The sequence below is a fragment of the Sturnira hondurensis genome, unplaced genomic scaffold (genome assembly GCF_014824575.4).
Source record: "Sturnira hondurensis isolate 20B ecotype Veracruz unplaced genomic scaffold, ASM1482457v3 Scaffold0010128, whole genome shotgun sequence".
NCBI lineage: Eukaryota > Metazoa > Chordata > Mammalia > Chiroptera > Phyllostomidae > Sturnira > Sturnira hondurensis.
The window spans coordinates 9,741,454-9,761,195 of record NW_028082759.1 but is presented as its reverse complement, the minus strand read 5'-3'; the positions used below and the strand labels follow the sequence as shown (position 1 = coordinate 9,761,195).

The 19,742-nt window shown below is 50.4% G+C and overlaps 1 pseudogene; it reads left to right on the top strand.

Annotated features, from left to right (window-relative positions):
• Positions 1 to 1,022: 1,022 nt before the first annotated feature.
• On the top strand, positions 1,023 to 6,033 carry LOC118995321 (60S ribosomal protein L26-like; annotated as a pseudogene).
• The last annotated feature ends 13,709 nt before the right edge of the window (positions 6,034 to 19,742 follow it).

The window sequence follows — 19,742 nt, the reverse complement described above, 5'->3', positions numbered from 1 at the left end:
CGGGGAGAGGCCTGGGGCATGTCTTCCTCCTGGCCCGGTCCACAGAGGAGCCGGGCCCTGATGCTTCGCTCTCTGACTTCCGGCCTCCAGAACAGCAAGACCTCAAACTTCTGTTGTTTAAGCCACCCCGTGTGTGGGCCTTGGTTCCTGCCACCCCAGCAAAAGAATACACCTGGGTTAGACCATTTTCTTGACTTCAGATCTTATCAAAGCTTTTAATATGAATTAAATTTCCAAATTTGACCTTAGGGCACATTCCACCCTCCTCCCCTACTCCCACTGGGAGGGTCGGCGTTTGCAGAAACATACTCTGGGAATCAAGTATTTACTCCTTGCTGTGAGTCTCCTCTAGATTAATCAAACCTACTTATCAGAAAGAGAAGGTGCTGTTTCCAAACTACTGCCCGAGACTTACATCCGGGGTTTGGTGCCCAAATAACTAAACTTCTCTGTGGCCCCATTTCCGCCTGTGTGCAGCCAGAGCAGGTGGATTGCTCAGAGCCTGGCCCAGGGTGTGGTGTGCTCCAGGGGCTCTGCAGGTGTCAGAGGGAGTCCTCTAAGGGCTGTTTTCAGGCACCATGAGAGGCTCTGGGCTGTGGGATGTGGTGGAGCTGGGGTCTCCTGTCACTTTTGCTGTGGAGCCAACAATACGGGCAGCGGGGCCAGGGAGAGGGGGCTGGAGAATCAGCCCCTGCTCTCTGGCTTAACTGCAACAATAGCAGGTGAGCCAGACCCCTCTCGGGGTGGCCTCAAGGGCAGCCTGAGACAGGCGTTTCCAGAAGCCAGAGTCCTGTCGTCCTGATGGAGGTCAGCCCCCATCTGGCCCCTCTGCTTCCCAGCTGCCCTAACTGCTCTCCTTTCACCGAGGGCTCTCCATTATCTGCACTGCCCACAGCTTCCAGACAGAAACCTTGGCAGTGGGAGCTATAGGAAGGGGCCAGGGTAGGCAGCATGGAAAAGGGTGGCTGAGAATAACACGCACACAGAGCTAGGGAGTGTCACTTCCTAATTCCTAGCTCGGGATGGATCTGGCAGATAAATGGGAGGAGCAGGAGATGCGAGGGCAGAGGGGTGAGGGACTCTAATTGTTGTGTTGCCAATACCCTGCCTCCAAAAGCACCGAACCGCACTGGGGCCCCTGAGTTCGCCTGATAGTGGTTATGAAACCGATGTATAAGAGCTCACACCCAGTGGAGGAGGAGAGAGGGTGGGTGGCAGGGTTTGGCAGCAACTCTGCCCATGAGATAAGTGCAGAACTCTGGTTAATAATCCCCCCCCCCCACCACCACACACACCTAAAAAAAGCCCCCTGAGAAGTGTCAGGGTCAGCTGTTTCTGGCTGGGGTGTGGCGAGGAGGCTGAGGGAGATCGGGCTGGGAAAGCAGGCGAAGGGCCTTTGAAGTTCCTATTTGTTTATCTGCAAGGAGTCTCAGGTCCTATTTCTGAGATATGGGGAAGGGAAGTTCTTTGCACAAATAAGTGGCGCACAGAGCAAGCTTTCCGACAGAAAACTCCTTTGTTGGGCTTATGAGTGGACTGGACACAGTTGAGGAAAGACTACCTGAGCTTGAGGCTGTCTCAGTAGAAACTCCCAAAATCGAGAAGCAAAGAGAAAACAGGCTGAAAAAAACCCCCACAACAACTACCCAGTGACTGTGGGCCAACTATAAAAGCTATGGCGTGTGTAATGGGAACACCAGGAGACGAAAGAGAGAAAGAAATGGAAGAAATATCCAAAATAGCAATGATGGAGAATTTCTCCAAATTAACGCCAGTCCCCAAACCGCTCCGAGAACACCGAACAGGATAAAAGACCCAAAATACCACACCTCGGCATATCATTTTCAAACTACAGAAAATGAAAGATAAAATCCTAAAAGAAGCCAGAGGGGGAAACACCTTAGTTATAGAAAAACACAAGTAAACATTATATCTGACTGACTTTTCCTCAGGAGCCACGCGGGCAACAAAGGAGTGAAGTGTTGAGAGAAACAAACCACCAACCTGGATTTCTCTATTCCATGCAATGATCTCCCCAAAGTGAAAGAGAAATAGCCGTTCTCAGATGAGCAAAGATGTGTTGCCAGTAAGCCTGTCTTGCAAGAAATGTTCAAAGTTCTTCTGAGAACTCCTGGAGTTCTACATACAGAAAGAAAGAGCATCAGAGAACAAGCAAAGAGGAAGATTAGATTGTATCATGGTTTTCATTTGTCGTCCTTTGAATATGTTCAAAGTGAAACTTTTCTTTTTCCAAATTAGAAAAACAAAAGGTTTTAAAAGTTGAGCAAGGTGAACTGTGGTTTCTGAGCTACTAGCTTCCTCTTGTCCTTCACTGGACCGTAACCGGACCTCTGAGTCTGCAGCATTTAGGAGGGACTGGGAGATGCATTGCCCCTTCCTCCCTTCCGCCATTTATGTAAAAGCTTTAACCATCTCTCACTTGCTTCCCAAGGAGCCAAGTGAACCACCTAAGAGGGAGGATGTGAAAGAAAAGACACAGAGGCTCTACGTGTGCAGGACCTGTTCCCCACTTTATTTCATTTAAGCCGTAAGGCAGGCTCTTACGGTTGCGGGATAAACCTTACCCCTCTGCTACAGGTGGGTGCATTACCCAGAAGTATTAGAACCTGGATTTGAAGCCAGGTGTCCTGACTTCTTGCGGCCCCTTCCACCCAGAAAAGCTACATCAGCAGTGGGAGTCGTTCGTCTCAGTTCCTGAAATCGGTGAGTTGCTAGGACACCTCGTCCAGGAAAAGGGGTTATTTGCATGCACACAAATGGGAATTGAGCGAGAGGGTCGCTCCCTGAGAGAGGTCACTACAGGCCAGGCCGCCTTCCCTGAGCAGGTTTGGATGGCCGGAGTCTGCTGCTTGTGTCCAGCTCTCCTGGGCTGAATGTGGTGATCCGGGTGGGGATGTGCCCAGGTCTGGCAGGCTGCAGCTGGCTGTGGTCCGTCTTTGTGAGACCACATCGCTCCCTTTCATGCCTGTTCCTTTGGGAGTCCTGACAGTGGAAGCCAGCACATTCTGGAAGGTGCCTTAACTTGGAGTTGTCTGGAGGAGCTAGGAGGGTTCTGGGAAGTGGGCTTTGTTAGAATCAGTCCTGTCCACCAGACAGACAACCGGGGTAACCGGCTCTTTCCACGGTGCCTCGGTGCTCTGTGTGGCTCCAGACCCAGCGGGCCAGCCCCAGTGAAGGCTCACGCGCTTGCCTCCCTTCCCACAACCGACTCTGGAAGGTTTTTTCATTTTAATTGCTCACTTAGGAACTGAGGTCTGATGAAGTACCAGGAGCACGCCTCGACCGCAGGCCTCCCCTGGAGATGGTGCTGCCCGGCTTCGCTCTGTACTTATGCAGGACGGGGCTTGTCAAAAGCCAGCACCTAGACCCCTTAATCTTCATTGGCACGTCGGTCTGAGAACGCAAGTGTAAAGAGAGTAGGGTGCATGGACTCTGGGCTGCCTGGGTTTGAAACCCAGCTGTGCCACTGGCAGTGACCTTAGCTGAGTTTGTTATCCTCTCTGTGCCACGTTCCCCAACTGTACTGATGTGGAACAGCTGAGTCAGTGTGTAGCAAGGCTTTCTATCGCGCTCCATAAAGTGTAGCTATAACATTCTTGCTCTGCTTCTCTCCTCTCTGACCTGAGTCCATCCATCCCACCTGAAGTGCCAGTCGCTGTGTTAGGAGGGGATGGGCGGCTGAGCGCCGGTCCTCGAGTCTTTGTCCAGTGAGGATTAGAGTTGTTTCAGTTAGCTCTTGCTACGGAACAAAATACCTCCAAACTGAGTACCCAAAAACAACAACAAGCATCTCTTTGCTTAGAGTCCTGCCGCTTCAGCAGGGCTCAGGGTAGACAGCTCGTCTCTGCTCCACATAGTCTTGGCCGGACGGCTCCACCGGAGCTGGAGGCTCCGAGATAGCGTCGCTCACATGTCTGGCACCTGGGCTGGGGCAGCTGGAACAGCCCAGGGCTGGCGGAGTCCAGCACCTCTCTCCTCACACGGCCTCTCTCTAGCAGGACAGTGGGTTTGTTTACATGGCAGCATGCTTCCATGAGGGCAAAAAGCAAACAAACAAACAAACAAAAAACAGAAGCAGGAAGATTCTTCATGCCCAATCCCAGAAATCACATTGTGTGACCACACTTCGCTGCCAGAGGATTTAAGCGGAGGTGACATAGTTTCTGTGTCTGATAGCAGGGAGGGGGCACAGGCAGGGAGCAGCTGGGGATGGTCCCCTTTGCAGGCCGTCTACCTTGGGGAGGGGGACAGACCGTGGGAACCGCTGGGAGCAGGCCCACAGTCTGGCTTCTTCGTCCTTTACCATGAGAACCTACAACAATGTTGAAGACACTCAGGAAATACTTATTTCTTTGCTGGCTTGGAAGCGTTCTCTTCATTCTGAGATTTGTTATCATTTAAAAGCTTTGTTCATAAGTATAAAGGGCACATGGACAATAACTAAGGGTGGGGGGCAGAAATGGGAGGGAGGTGGGGAGCACGGGGGGGCGGGCAAGGTTGGGAATATAAGACAGAAAGCTGTACTTGAACAAGAATTAAATTAAAAAATTATTAAAAAAAATAAAAAAGCTTTGTTCATCTTACTGAAAAAACACTAAGATAATCCTAATAAAAGATAAAATTTTAAACACTCATCCCTTCATAGCTCATAAAATTTTTCTTATCACTTTCTGTTCGTGTACATTCCACTTTTCTCATGATAAAAATTATGTAACATTATAGGAATGAGAAATAGAGAAATCTTTTCTATGGTCTGTTCACATATATAATTCTGTAGCAGCTATTTTTCCTTATCACCATATCCAACATTTTTTCCATGTTCCTACATGGTCTTCATAATTACCCTTTTTAAAAAAAAATATAGCTACTATAACATTCCATTGTGATGCTCTGTCCCGGCCCATTAAATCTTTCCTTTTGTGGTCATCTAGGCTGTTCCTGTGGTGAAACATTTTCCCATATTTTCACATATCCTTCCTCAATCTCATTAAGTGGCTGAATGATGATAGTTCACTGTGTTTGTCTACCACATTCTATGAACACACAGTCCCCTCGTGTCGCCATCTTGGCTGTGAGTACAGACTGGCCGGAGTGATGCTGGTCACAGAGACACTGACTGAGACGAGGGCAGGCGAGTCTGTGAGTTAGGGGCAGGGGCCCCCAGCATGCGGGTGGGGTGGGGGGATCCAGGGCTTCAGGAGCTGCCTCACCAAGCCGTTTGATCAGCCCTGCGGAACTTTTATCTCTGCCCCTCTTCATTGGTCAGTCACACACTCCCACGCTTTTGTCCCAGAATGTCTAAAAACACCTCTTGCCTCCTCTCAGCTTCCTGTTATTTTTTAAATGCTAGCTAACTAAACCTGTAGTCCCATAGTTCTTTTTCTTTCTGTTGAATGATTTTATTAAGCTAAATTCCCAGGCGTGAATGACTAGGTCAAAGGCCATGGATGACAAAATTGCTTTTTCCAAAATTGGCGCTGCATCCCCGTTGGATGTTAGGGTTGAAATTCAGCCCAGCTCTTCCCTTCTGCGGCCACTGCAGGGGCACCCAGGGTCAAAGTGAAGTGCAACCCCTTTGTGACTTCTGACCGGGGCAAGAACCATAAAAGGCACTTCAGTGTGCCTTCTCACCTTTGCAGGAAGATGACGTTTCTCCTCCAAGCCAGAAGTACAATGTTCAATCTGTGCCCAACTGGAGGGATGAAGTTCAGTTTGTGTGAGGATATGACAAAGGGCAGTCACTGGCAAAGTAGTCCCGGTTCCCAGGAAGAAATATGTCATCTACACTGAATGAGTGCAGCAGGAGAGAGTTCATGGTGCAACTGTTTGTGTGGGCATTCACCCCGGCAAGGTGGTTGTCACTGGGCTAAGTTGGACAAGGACCGCAAAAAGATCCTTAAACATAAAGGCAGATCTCAACCATTAGGAAAGGGAAAGGGCAAATACAAGAGAGAGCAATTGAGAAGATGCAGAGATAAAGTCATCTTACATACAACTTTCATGACAAACTGAAAATGAGAAAAATAAAGTCAGCCCAAATGCTAGTGGGAATCTCTGACAGCTTTCTTCCTCCCTTCCTTCCTTCCTCCCTTCCTTCCTTCCTTCCTCCCTTCCTCCCTTCCTCCCTTCCTTCCTTCCTTTAAATGCATTTGGGTAACCTTGGTTAGTAATATTATAAAAGCCTCAGGTATACACCTTCATAACACACCATCAGTATACTCCATTGTGCATCCAACCCCCTAGGTCTGGCCTCCTTCTGTCACCATATGTGTGACCCTCTCTACCCTCCTCACCCTGCCCCCCCTTCCCCTCTGATAACCACCAACTATCGTCTGTATCTGTGAGTTTGTTTCATTTTTGGTTTATTTATTTGTTGTATTTTGTTTGGTATCCCACATATGACTGAAATCATACCATTCCGGTCCTTTCTGTCCGACTTGCTTCCCTCAGCGTGACGCTGCAGGCCCCCTGTGCTTCTGCTCTGTGCTCTCCGAGCATAGCGTCCAGCTCAGTCTTCCATGTGCCACCGTCTGCCTCCCCCCCAGGCTCCCGGTTGCTCAGGAAAGAGACGCGTCGTGTCCTTCTTTGTGTCATCAGTCCTAGCACAGAGCTTGGGCCTACAGAGGAGAAGTAAAATGAATACTTGTTTAACACAGTAAATGAATGAACGGTTACCTGCAATGATAATTACTTTCTCAGACTTGGGCTCAAATTTCATCTCCCTAAGCTTTGGTTATATGCCCTTGGGCCTCAGTTTACTCATCTATAAAATGAGGATAATAACACCCAGTTTGTAGCAGATTAGCGCAGGGATTTGAGATGATGCTTCTGAAGACTCTAACTTAGAGCCTGATGCAGCGAAAAGCAACTATTTCTATTATGATACCGCGTGGTCATTCACTGAGTTTCCCATTGTGAGAACTGTTCACGTGTTTTCTCCATCTACGTGAGGGTCTCGCTGTTTTTCTAATACACTTACAGGAATTCTTTATGCATTTGAGCTTTAGTCTTTTGTCACATAAATTCTAAATATTTTAGCTTGCCAGTTTTATTTAGGAGCTTTAACAATGTTATATGCCTAAATTTGTAGATTTTTTTCCTACAAATTTCTGTAATTTGTTTACTAACATATTCTCATGAATGGGATATATTTTTTATTTTCTACTGATTTTTCAACAATTCCACTTGTTTTTAAAATGTAATTCTTGAATTCATTAATATATACAGTGTAAGATGTGCCACTAACTCAGTATCCCCCCCTTCCCAGCTGGCATACTACTTACTCCTTTGCTGGGGCCTTGTAACAAAGTCCCATAAACCGGGTGGTGGGAAACAACAGAAAGTCAGTCTCCCGCGGTTCTGGAGGCCAGAAGTCCAAAATCAAGGTGTTGGCAGGGCCATATTCCTCCTCAGGCTCCAGGGGAATGTCTGTTCCTTGTCCCTTCCAGGTCCTGGTGGCTCCAGCGGCTCCTTGGCTTGTGGCTGTGTCACTCTGCTCTCGGCCTCCTGACCACACTGCATCCTCTTCTTTTCTCCGTGTCTCCCAGAACTATGCTCGTGACAGCATTTAGGGCCATTTTAGACAATCCAGGGCAGTGGCACCTCAAACCTTAATTTAATCACCTTTCCCAAAACTCTTTTTCCAAATAAGGTAACATTTGCAACTTCCAGGAATAAGGACTTGATATCTCTGAGTAGCCACTAAGAAACATACTACAAATTCTTGGAAAAAAACCCTACCAAACAAAATCAAAACCTCGTTCCTTATTTTTTAGGAAAGAGAAGAGAATGTGTCTAAATACATGACTTGAATATAAGGGAGTAAAGTCACAGGAAAGTTGAAGGTTGGCTCTGATGGAGGGTGGGGAGCAGACAGCCTCTGAATTCTGATTTACATTATCAGTGCCACGCATGGGGAAGTTGTTCCATTTTAAGTTCTGTCCCACTGATACTGTCAACAGAAGCTCATGCTCTTGGGATCTGGAGTAGAAGTATCTTTTGGCCTCTGGAGGTGGAGATGACTCCTTAGCTACCCAATACCTTAGTAGCAGAGTCCCCAGCTAAAAGCATCTGCCTTCATGACACCTAGTGACCATGAAACAAAGTTCTGGCCAAAGATCTGCAAGTAACAATTTCCTGCACGGAATTTCCAGGAAAGTTCCCTCAAAGGGAGACAGATAGCTGGTCAGTGCTCCATTGCCCTTTGTCCTTTTTATTCTTCCTGCCTGGAATACAGATGTGATGGCTGGAGCTCTAGCAGCCACCTCGAGGCCTGATGTGATCACAAGGCTAGAAGTTAGGCACATGAAATGGTGGAACAGAAGGATAGAAAGAACTATGCTCCCATTCCACTATTGAACCATTGGGGGCTTCCTACCTCTGGACTTATTTTGTAAGTACATTTCATAAGAGGTTTGTGAGAGGGACACACTTCCAACTTAGCTGAGCCACTTTAGTAGATTCTTGTTATTAGCAATTAATGTCAGGTTCTAACAGATACTGCTTTAAAACTTTATTCCCTATTCTTTAGTGACTTTCGGCATGAGCTGACTTACCCATAGCTTTCAGCTCACACATCACTTCTTCAGAGCAACCTTCTCTGATCAACCGCGTATCTAAAGTTTGCCAGCCCCACCTTGTCACTCCCTGTCAGGTCACCCTGGTGGGTGCCCTTTATGTGATGTCCACACCAGCACTTACCTTCCTGCTTTCCTTCTTGACTTGCCTTGTTATCCGTCTTCCTTGATAGAGAATGTAAACTGCATGATAGCAGGGACCGCACCCGTCCTGCTCTCTGCCGTCACTAGTATTCTTGGCACACGGTGGGTGCTCGGTAAGTGTGTGGGGAATAGATGAGTCTCTGTGGGAACCAAGATGACACACCGGGAGTAGGTGGTGCTGCTGAAAGTCTTCCTCAGGAAAAATCCAAGAAGCTCAAGGGGAAAACTTGGCAGTGCCCGTGGTTAAGACCCCAGGGTCCTGAGTGGGAGGGAGATATTGACTTTTGGAGCATAAAACCCGCCTACTCAGGGTCCCACCGCCTGAGTGGAGCGTGAGTTCACACTCATTGCCTGAACTCCCTATTGTGTGACCTTTACTGCTGGCCTGCGCTCTGTGGCCTCAAATTCTTAAAACTTCCTAGGCAGGCTCTCACCTGGCCCCAGGGGAAATGCCCTTGCGCCCCTAGAAAGCTGGTTGTTAATTGACTGAGCCCCCAACATCCCCACCATCACATTTCCTCTCCTCCTGAGAAGACCTTTGACAGAAATAGTTCTGGCTTCTCACTGCCTCGTTACACCCCACTCAGTCTCAGCTGCCCCGCCCAGGTCTCTCTCCCTCGTGGGGACATCCCTGGCTGCTTTGGATCCTTCCTGTGCATATTTCCATGACTCTCACTTTGATGTGTCACTTATGTATCTACTCACGTGTTCATTCACCTAGTCTGATGTAGGGCCTCCTCTGAGTTGAGTGCAATGCCAGTCCCTGAGTTAACAATGAGAGCAAAAATAGACACAGTCCCAATTGACCACATATTTATTATTGAACAGATGTTTCCAGTTTTCAGTGCCTTGCTGATCACCAAACAGGAGTTCAAAAAGCCTCCAAAGTGAGGGGGCATACACAAAGCAGATGCAAAGCAGCTTTCGGCCACCCCAGCAGGCCAAGCACTCATCTTGCTCCCAGCATGGTGGGGGCTGCAAAAAAGGGGTTCCCATGGGGCACAGCTGTTTAACCCTTTGAAGGCAGCAGACCTGTGCTTAGACTTCTGTGGCCTGCTGTCTTGTGGGTCCCTCGGGGCTGGCAGAGAGTGGGGAGCCAGGAGGTTGTTGAAGGGCAGGCAGCCTTGCGTTCCGATAAGGAGCTGCTGGGCTCATGCGCAGGAAAAGGAGGGGCTCCGTTACCCCGTAGAAAGGCAGAACTGAAGCCCAGGTGACCAAGAGACAGAAGGGGCAGGAGTTTTGATTCTTTCAGTGAAAGCCCATGAGCTCACAGCAGGGTGGTCCAAAGGCCAGCCAAAGAGCCACAGAAGGGTCTCAATGGCACCCTCAGAGGGGCAGAGGACCTACCCTTCTCTTGTGGGTGGGCAGGGGCTGGGTCAGCCCGATGCAGCCTTACCTGGCTCAGCAAGTTCAAATATGTTCTAACCACAGTTGGTCAATCAACGAACCTCTTCTGAGGCCCGAAATTCAAATGCAGCCAAATGGCCATTATGAGATTGTATCTTAATCTAGAATCCAAATAACCACAGGCTCTTACAACCAGACTCTTTTCTGACCTTGATTTGTGTGACCAGGAAGCAGCTTCTACATTATATACAGGGCCAGCCAGTCCCTGCACAGCTTGCAAGCACCGCACTGTATCGTGGATAAGTCACATTCAAATTGATGTCCCCAGGGGCACTGCTGGATTCTGAGGGGTGACTGAATCAGCAAGGATGAGCTACCTTAAGTAGTACTTTAATGTTGCGTGTATTTCATTGGAACATGACTTTGGAAATGCCTGGCCTCTTTGTCATTTGGTTTATTAGAATGTGGATGTGACCGGGTCAGCCCATATTTGGCTTTGCTGGGTGGGCCTGAAGCTACTGAATGAGTGTGGAGAACCCACCTTGGGATCTGCCTTCTTTAAGCCCAGCCTGGCTTCTTCCTGCTACCCAGAACTCTGCAGGTGGCTCCTACCCCTTGCTGCGTGCTCAGCAGACATCAATTCATTTTGGAGATTCAGCAAGACCTAATCAAGAGGGAAGACCTCTTAGAGAAAAGAAAACCATAAACAATGATGTATGCCAGCCCAAATCACCTGCTGCTTTAACCCCTTGAACACCCACCCCTTTCACTGAGCTGGGCACACAATGGGAGTTGGCCTTCGCAGCCCTGTGGCTACAACTACATCGGCGTGGTGTTTTGTGGGACAATTCTCATCCACGGTGATTCATTCACCAGGCTGTGAACTCTCAGGGATTCGGGACCAGTGTCAGAGTTCCTGGTGCGTGCCTTACCCACACTCACCAAGTTTCTTCGGGTTGAGCAAAACCGCGCTGTGAGTCCAGGGAGTAAAGACACCAAGAGTAGATGTGAAGCAGCGGGGCCTTGGGCCAGCGGGGTGTCTGGGGAGACGCCACCTTCTCCGGGTGGCCTGGCAAAGGGGGCAGAATGCTTTCCTACCCAGAGAGCCCAGTGCAGCTGCCACTAGGGATCCCCCAGCCCAGCCGCTTCGACCACCGCCACTACCGCCACCCCACAACCTGTTACGGGTCAAACTGCGTCCCATCCAGAAAAACGTGTTGAAACCCCACTCATCCATATCTCAGACGGTGACCCTATTTGGAAATGAAGTCATTACAGATGCAATTAGGTAGGATGAGGTCATCCTGAAGTAGGGCGGGCCCCTAATATAACTGGAGTCCTTAGAAGGCCATGTGAAGACAGAGGCACACGGGGAAAGTGCCGTGGGAAGATCAAGGCACAGATACGGAGTGGCACAGCTGCGAGCCAAGGAATTCCAGAGAGAGGTGGCAAACCACGCGAGGCTGGGAAGAGGCAGGGAAGGATTCCTCGACAGGTTTCCGGGGAGCGTGGCCCTGCCAAAACCTTGATTTCAGACTCCTAGCCTCTGGAACTCTGGGAGTCCGAGACAATAAACTTCTGTTGCTTGACCCTTAACCCCCGCACCGGGTTTGTGGCACTTGGTCACAGAAGCCCCAGCAAATGAATACACACTGCCCTGCTCATGACGATGCGGTGCCTTAGGTGACTCTGTCGTGACGCTAATGGAGCAGAAGACTCAGGTCCTTCCCGTGTGGGCTCTGCCAAGGCTCTGGGCCTCACTTTGTTTTTGCAGTTTTGGGTCCTTTCTCTAACAGAGTGGCCCCCGAGCTGCGTGAGGTCCCCACCCCACGAGCCCTAGCTCTGCTGCGGACCCACAGCCGACCTGCCGTGTGCCCTCTGTCCCAGGCATGGCCAGTGGGACAGGACTGCTGTCCCCTCTGGATTTCCGTGCCTGCCTCCACGGGCCGCATTCCAGGCTGGGAGGCTTTGGGAAGGGTGGCCGACGCTACGTTGTTCTGCTTGTTTGTGGGGGCAGAGGGGTGCATTAGAGGACTTCTTGGGGTTTCTTCTGGCCAAGTGCCTAGAAGCCCTTTCCTTCAGAGTCTCAGCAGCAAACAGGAGCTGATACAACCAACAGGCACCCTTGGTTTTGAGCAGAGCCAAGATGCCTGATGGCCGAGTCGAGTCTTGGGAGAGGCCAGTCACCGTTCCAGTCTGGCTGCTCTGATGCCAGGCTGTCCTGCTGTGTGGCTTCCTGGGCTCCACCCAAACCTGTCCTCATTCTCCGCATTCGGATCAGCAGGGGTGGCAGAAGTGCCCCCTCGGGCCTGACCCGCACACGCACACGCGGACACATCCCTCGTCTCCAGGCGGCTTCTCTCTCATCCTGTCTCCGCACTTCGGAGCCAACCCTGATTCAGATCAACACCGCCAACGTGGACGTGGCACTTAGTCTGCACCAGGCACTGGGGGCTCCAAATGAGAGGGGCATGGGGCCTCGGAAAGGGGGCCACAGACCTGAATCTAAATAAGCATGTGTCATGGAAGGAATGTGACAGAATGTGGAAAATACCCATTGAGTAAGCAATGTGCTACGTGACTTCTCAGGAAGGCAATTAATTCTGATTTGCATGGGGGTAGGGTGGGGGGTGGGTGAGGTTTTGCTATCAGAACTGGCAGCACTGACCAGTGGGCGACGGGCACATTCCTGAAGGGCCCTGACATGAGTCCTTGGTACCTGGGCCATGGGAAAGTCCAGGGACCTCTCAATGAGAGGCCCAGGCAGCTGGGGACACAGCAAGGCTGGGGACAGCCGCTATTTACCACACAGAACCAAAGTCTCGTGGTATTTTAACAACCGGTCCAGCCCTGCCGAGGTGCACCCGCTTGTTCCCCGCCCTGAGTGGCGTGAGGGCTGGGCACGTCGATGGCACCCTGTCTCCTTTCCCTCTAGAAACGTGTTTCCTTCCCCTTTCAGAACAGCCTCTCACAGGTAGGCCTGCCTCTTCCCCCTCTGTGTTGCAATGAACCACCTGCCTCCCGTGAAAGAAGGTATTGTTTCCCACCTGGGCTGCCCACAGCTGGGTGGGTGGAGGAGTGGATGCCGGTCCAGAGCGCTGTCCCAGTTGGGGCCCTGTCCTCCTCCTGCTCAGAGCAGGGAGGTGTGGGCCTGGTGTGTGTCGGGTGGGGATGGGGGGGCAGAGGCGGGGGTGGGGTGTCCTGGACACCAGTCCTCACTGCAGAATTACTCAGTGGGTGTGGCTACGTAGAATCAACAACTCCCCGGGCCTTGTGAACTCCAACTCGGGCCGTGGTTTTCAGGGCCGCAGTTTTCGAAGGTGTAATTACAGTTGGGAAAGCTGTTCTCCATCTCTGTAGAGCTCCCCAACCCTCAGGGGATGAAATGTTTACAAGAGGGAAAAAGGTAAAGAGATTTTGTTTGGCTTGGTTTCTCCGTTAGCTACCCCCCATCACAGCCACATAGAAGAAAATCCTCATCACTCTAGCCCAATCCAAAGGAGCTAAGGTGGGAGCCCTGAGGCGGCAGGGTCAGGCCCAGGCCGGTGGGGGCGGATTCGGGGGAACCAGGCCCCTCCTGCAGACATGCCAGCCGCACCATGTTGCCTGGGGGTGGGGCCATGTCTGCAAAGGGCCTGTTGGGGGAGAGAGAAGGGGGCTTCACGAGGGGGGCATGGGCTTGGGGGCATGGGCTCAGGGGCACCCTGGGGTGGCCACACTGGCCTGTCAGCCACCCCTGCTGTCTCAGCCACAGACCACGGGTTCTTCGGTCACCTCAACTTTTCCACTCTGAGGGCAGCCAGCAGCCAGCGAGTTCTATGCTTCGGCCTGTTTTCCCGTGGAAGGTGCTAGAAAAGCAAATAAGTGGGTTCCTGGCCTCCAACAGTCTGTCAGTCCTCATGGTGGGTGTCTGCCACCTGCCCCGCCCCCTGTGGCGCCTCCTCGGGGCCTGAGGCCACTCCTGTGCTGACGGACGGCTGGAGTGGCCCCGCCAGCGCTGGCAGGTGGCCCAGGCTTCTCTGGTCCCTTCCTCCTCTCAGTCTCTTCCCCCTTTCTCCTTCCTTGTCATTTTTAACCCTGTCACTCTCCTCTCTACTTTCTCACGGTGTCGTTCTCAAGAAAGAAGCAAACTGCTGGCCAACGTGCATAGCCAGCCGCTCACAGGACACATCTGAGTCCTGAGCGTGGTGGGAACAGATGTCACCTCAAAGCCCCTTGAAGAACAGCCTTTGGGGCAGAGCAGGGGATGGCCTGGAGGGACAGGGAGATGGGGAGCTGTGTGCACATCCTCAGTCAGGGCCCAGGGAGCTCTTCACCCCAACTGTCCCCTCACACGTCTGCCCCCTGCCTCTGCGGGCCAGTGTTCTCCTGGCCTGCCAGGCCTCAGGAGTTATAGGGGCCACTTAATTGACACCAAGGTCTTCCCACCATGTCAGCCACCCTGACTCAGAGAACTTCATGACGGGCTTTCCGCGAGCAGCCATGTGTCCACCCGCGAGGGACAGGAGGCCGCACAGCCGGGCCTGCGAGGCTGTGTGCTAACCTAGTCACTCCCCGACCAACTTGCCAGCCCAGGCGTCCTCAGCTGCTCAGAGTTCTCCACTCAGTTCCACTTTCCACTCACTCATCAAAGCTTATGTCATTCTTTCTGTTGTTGTTAAATATGCGTGCCTTCAGAAACTGGGCAGGGAGGAGGCATGCATGGGTCACGTAACTGTCAAGTGGGAACCTTCCCTTCGATGTCTGAGAGTCCAAGAGCAGCAGACTAGCAGTTGTGTATATCTTGTTTCATGGGTGTGTATATATGTAAGGGACCTTCAGTGGGCAGAGGGCCAATGGGAGAAAGGAGAGCACCGAGACTGCTGTGTGACCCACTCTTCCACCTAGGATGGACGTCTGTGCCTCTGCTCATCTTCCCACCCAGAGAAGAATTTGTGTGGCTTTGGAGAGCCCATGGTGTGCATAATGCTGTGTCCCAGAGGCTTTGGGATTATATCATGGTCCTTCTTCTCAAGAAGCATGCGATCGCTGGGGAGCAGTAGAAACAGTCCATGCGGGGCTCATTATGGAGCCGCACACCCCTCAAAACACCCCCCACAGTGACGGGCTCGGGCAGGCCTGCTGCTGGGAGGTTAGAGAGGGGTCAGTGGGGGCTGAGGTCCCGGAGGTGGCTCTGCAGGTGGGTGTCCTCAGTCATTCATGGGAACAGCAGGTGCCCAGGCTCAGACAGAGGCAGGAGAGACAAGCAGGGTGTGTGTGGGAGGCCCTGGGGGGCTCAGCCCCACTGCCCACACTGTGGGGCCTACCTACTGGCTCAGGAAGGATCTGCGTCTTTGGCTCCTGAAACCTCTGATCAGAGACTGTGAGCAGGTCACTTGTTCTTGGAGCCTCAGTGTCTCATGAGGAAGACTGAGGGGTGGTAGTCACAGATCCGACACACTGGAGTGGCTTGGGCACCAGATGCGCCTCTAGCGTGTCCTGTCTCGGCCCAGCGTTAACCTCTTAGCTGCAGGATCGTTAGGATGTGGAGGGGTGGGGCGCGGGGGAGGCTTGAGGGTTCAGCAAGCAGCTTTTACAGAGGCGTCTTGTTATGTCAGCAGCCAGTACAACTGTGCTGCGTGCGCTGGCCAACTCTCAGCCCTGGGACGGTAATACTGGTTCTACCGAGCTTACATGGCTGTTGTGAGGATCGAATGTCCTGATGTCTATGAGCGTGCTCTGTGAACTGTCACGGACTGCAAACCCCAGTCGTCACCGTCCCTGGCCCTGTGCTGTGCTGGGCGGGGTGCTGAGAAGCCAGCCTCTATAGTAATAACAAAAACAGAAGAGGATTTTTTTTGCCACTTACAATTACTATTAGCTTATTTTATCTGAAATATTTAGCTTAACATAAAGAGCTAAATAGGAAAAACCTCTAATGTGTCACCTTCACAGCCAGATTATAAGCCCGAGAGCGAGGATCCAGTTGACACGTTTTGTATCTTCCAGACCTGGGTTCTCGAACCCAGGATGCTTCATACTCGTAAATTATAGTGGAGACTTCTGCTCTGCAAGGTGATACACAAACTTTCCCACATTCCTTGAGCTAATAAATACAACTAAACCCCCCTGAACACTACATGTCCAACAAACATAGGGAGCACTGAAATAGAGAGAGAGGGGATGGCAGAATGGTTCGGGACGGCGGGACCCAAGGAACAACACATGGGTGAGCTCCTGGGGTTCACTTCTCGTCTCTCAGTATCCCAGACTCGGAGCTGAAGAAGCATCAACCCCATAATATCAACGATACAGACTAAAAACAACTCCATCAGAAGTCTCCCCTCTCCAGCTCAAGGGTCAGGAAATCAGCAGCTTAGCAAGAGAAAGGTCTTAGGCAATAACCATTCTACTCTGGGCCAAACCCATGGCCCCACTGGAACCCACCTGGAGAAGGCCAAGCAGGGACCTCAGCTTCTACCCACATGGGCCTGTAATGAGGCACCCCAGCGCTCCCACGGGGGGATGTCAGAGAAGGCCAAGCAGAGAGCCAGAATTTTCATCCCTGCCACCTGTGAGCCTCCCCGGTCCCCACGCAGATACCACTGCTTCTGTGGAGACCAAGCAGGCCACCTGGCTGCCTACCCACCCGGCATTGAGGGGGGAGCACCCCCTCCCGCCTCGTGGGTGATGTCAGAGGGAGCATCACGAAGAACTGGGACTTGCACCTCATTCCCTGGAGGTAACGAGGCCCCCTCACCGTGGTGTCAGTGGGACCACGTGACAATGAAAAGACAGAAATTGGTAGAGTGGTTTAAAAAATGTGGGACACAGATACAACAGTGCCGAAAAGGAAACTTGTGGAAATAAATGCATGCATTAGAAAAGAAGGAAAGTCTCAAAGCAGCATTCTAAGTTCCCACTTCAAGAACTTAAACTCGAAGAAAGCAGAAGGAAAAATAAGAACAAAGATTAATGAAATTAAATCAGAGAAACATCTGTTTTCAAAGAGAATCAGTGAAACAATATATATTATATATTCATCCCTCATACATACATATGCAAAAGTCCTTTAAAATATTATCAAATAGAATTTAGCAATATCTTAAAAAATTACACACCCTGACTAAGTGGGGTTTATTCCAGGGATAGGAGGCTAGTTTGGTATTTGAAATGGCCACTCTGCAAGAGTTGGCAGTCTCTTTAAAAACGAAACATGCAGCTAACATCTGATCCAGCAATTACACTTCTGTGCATTTATCCCAGAGAAACAAAGGCTTACGTGCACACAAAACCCAGTATCTCATTGTGGGTGGTAGCTTTGTTTGTAATAAATAGCCAAAGCCTGAAAATGACCAGGTGTCCTTCAGTGAGTGAATGGCTGAACACATATGGGACGTTCATACAAAGGGATGCTCCTCAGCAATAAAAGCAATCATCTCCTGATACATTAAAAAACCTGGGTTCACCTCCAGAGAATGAAGCTGACTTTAAAAAGGCCAATTTCAAAGGTTACATATTGTTTAATTCCATTTATGTAACATCCTCGGAATGATACAGTTATGGAAAGTGGGGCCAGAGTGGGGGGTGCCAGCCGTGAGGACAGGTGTGGAGGTGGGTGGGACGTGAGTGTTGCCCTGTTGTCATGGGGCAACAGGGGACCCTTGTGATGGAAATGCCCTGCATCCCGACTGTATCAGTGTCAGTGTTCTCGTTATGATGTTGTTCTACAGTTTTGCAACATGTTACTGTCGTTACTCAGGAAACTGTGTAAAAGGCACCTGGTATCTGTCTGCATTATTTCTTACAACTGCTTCTGAATCTACACTTGTCTCAATATAAGAAGTTTAACTTTAAAAGTTGTTGACCACAACAAGTACTTGCTTATGTTGGCCACGTCTATTGATATATTTACAGTAGGAAAAGTAGCAACAGAGGTATTAACCATACTTACTTAATTCGTTTGAAAATAATAATGTATCTAATACACATGAACACAAAGAGCATATTATCATGAAAAATACATTTTAAAACAAAGAAAAATTAGCGAGAAGGGTGGCTTTGTTTTCCATTTGCCAGATCTCTGTAACATCTGGCTTAATAAAAGGAAGACAGCTAGATTTTCGCACATGCTTCTGTATTTTTCCCTTGCAAAAAAATGTTGCTTTAGTTGAAGAATATGAAGACAATCCAGCCCCACTTTGGTATGTAGTTGTAAAAGAAGTGGATATTTTACTAGCCTTTTCAAATAAGTGTAGATTTCTTGACACTACACAGAAGTTTGACAAACGACAGTTTTTAAGAAGATTAGTTGCAGTGTCGAATCTGAAACTGTATTGGTGAACTCTCCATCCTCTGTGGCATTAAGATCCATTTACTGCTCTTGCTCCATGCTTGGATGTTGGCCTTGTGGGGCCCCTGCAGGAGTCTGGAACCCCCAGGGGTTCCCGGGCCACACTTGGGGAATCATTGCCCTAACGTCCTTAGTGCCCAATATATGCATTGATTTTCTGATGGAATATTGAAACCCTTAGTTCAAAAGACAGTGCAGAGACCCAGCAAACGATGTGACTGGGGGTAGAGCGTGGCTTCCCCAGGAGGAGTAAGGCAGCGAGCATTTGACAGAGCACAGGGCCTCTGTTCTTTGGTGCCTCCCCCCACCCCAGGGTGGCCCATGCTGGTCTGACAGCCGGGGTACTACGCTGTATCCTCAGAGAGGAAGGGGCTCCTCTGCAGCACCCCAGCCTAACAGGTGACATTTCAAATGCTTTTTAAAGACGCTTCATTCTCTTCTCATAGATGAAGATGTGGCATGATGGAGATGGCCAGCACACTGGGGGGGTGGGGGGGGCGGTGAACAGGGGAGTAGGATCCAGGGCTTGTGACCCTGCTTCCCATCCATATCCCCAGCAGAGCCACGAATGGCCCCTTTTAGCTGCTATTAACCAGCGTATAACTTTTCTCTTAACAGGGGGCCTAATGCTTCCCACATGCATCTAAACCGATGAAACAAAGAGCCGTTTCCACTTCACAGTGAATAGTAACCCAGGAGAGCTCGCTGCCACAAGTTATCATCACAGCCAATAACTAAGCGAGGACAGAACAAGATCAGACACTTGTGTGAATAGGAAAACACCAAGGCCTGCTTTTAAGTCCTTTTGCTTTGAAGCAGCCAATGGGCCACTAACTCAAATCTGGGAAGACATCCCAGCGAGAGATGATGAGGTGTGGCTTTGGGTTTTGTTCTGTTTCTTTTTTTCTTTTTTTTTTTTTTTTTTTTTTAGGGAAAGGTTTTGCATGTTATTCTGAAACGGCCTGGGCAAACCTAAGAAGGGATTAGCTGCACGACTCTCATGAAGGCCCCGATGGGTTTTCACTTGTAACTACAGATGACAGGGGCCCCTTTGTACTCTCCGGTGTGTCCCTGAGGGAGCCCGCTGCAGGCCGCTGTGATGGTCTGCTTCCCTCCAAGAAGTCCCCGGGGGGTGGGGGGGCCGAGCCTCAGTCCCTGTGCCACCCCTACTGCAAACACAGCGAGTCGCGCAGAATGGCTCGTTTGTGGAACTCACAAATCCCACTCAGCCGGCTAGGTATTGAGTCACTGCTGAGCAGCTGGACAGAAGCCTGTCCTGCCAGGCTGTTTTCAACTCTGTGGAAATCGTCCCGGGATTCCAT